Source organism: Microtus ochrogaster, chromosome 2 (assembly GCF_000317375.1).
Source record: "Microtus ochrogaster isolate Prairie Vole_2 chromosome 2, MicOch1.0, whole genome shotgun sequence".
Classification (NCBI taxonomy): Eukaryota; Metazoa; Chordata; class Mammalia; order Rodentia; family Cricetidae; genus Microtus; species Microtus ochrogaster.
Window position 1 is genome coordinate 32,575,017 of NC_022010.1, and position 1,129 is coordinate 32,576,145.

The 1,129-nt window shown below is 39.9% G+C and overlaps 1 protein-coding gene across 1 annotated transcript in view; it reads left to right on the forward strand.

Annotated features, from left to right (window-relative positions):
• Positions 1 to 1,129, forward strand: part of Dnajb11 (DnaJ heat shock protein family (Hsp40) member B11) — a 16,785-nt gene that overhangs the window by 11,367 nt on the left and 4,289 nt on the right. The window lies entirely within an intron of this gene.

Below are 1,129 nucleotides of genomic sequence, written 5' to 3' on the forward strand. Positions count from 1 at the left end.
GGTTGTGAGCCACCATGTGGTTGCTGGGAATTGAACTCAGGACCTTTGGAAGAGCAGGCAATGCTCTTAACCGCTGAGCCATCTCTCCAGCCCAATATAACTTGTCTTTACACGATATTTAAGATTTATTTTACTTAATGCAAGTACGCATTTTAATGTGAAAAATTCTGGTCTTTGTTAATTTTTGAGTCTTTTCCTTTAGAAATCTGCTATGAAGTGAAAAAGTTGTCCTATGTTCTCTAGTAAAAGTTTGCATTCTTTAACCTGAGGTTGTTTTCCTTAAAGTTTGTAGTGGACTTTGCAGCTAGACTGCATACTTTCAAACCCTGCCATTTACTTATTTACTTAAGCATATGGCTGCAGTTCCTCAGTGTTCATGAGAAGAATGAGAGCTGCCTGTAGAGCTGTGGTTAGATGAGTGTGCACACGCATAGAGGTGTCTGAGCTCTTCGGGGGGGAGGAGGGAGTCTTCTCCAAACGTTTGTGTTGCTTTGCTGCATATACACAATGCCATGCAGTCACACAAATACAAGAATGTGGAGCTTTTATAAAGTTTTTTATTTTTAATTTTGTGTATGTCTGTGTGGGGTGATGTAGTATAGATGTTCAAGGCACCAGATATAGATGCTGGAAATCCAATTCAATCCTCTACAAAAGCAATATGTGCTTTTAGCCACTGAACCATCTCTCTAGTCCCAAAATATGTTCTTGGGTTTTGGGTTTTTTTTGGGGGGGGGTGGGGTGGGGCAAAGTATTACACAGTCCAGACTGGCCACAAGGCCACAAGCTCACTAGGTAATTGAGGAGATACAGATATACTATATATCATTATATCTACATAGATATAGATATATCTTTTCATTTCTTGTTTTTGTTTGTACTGAGAGGGATTGATGTTTGAAAACAGTCATCTACACAGAGATGATTGTTGTCTCTTCGTATATGTTGGTTTCTGAGTGGTGACAGCACTGGGGATCAGTCTTGGACTCGGTTGCCTATAACAGAAAGGTGGTTTGGAGAGATGAATTGTAGAGCGGGTGGTAGCCACACAGCAGATTTTGAATGCTGTGATTGTTCTTTGGGGGGTTATGTTTTACAAAACTCAGATTTCTTAATAACACAGTAATTC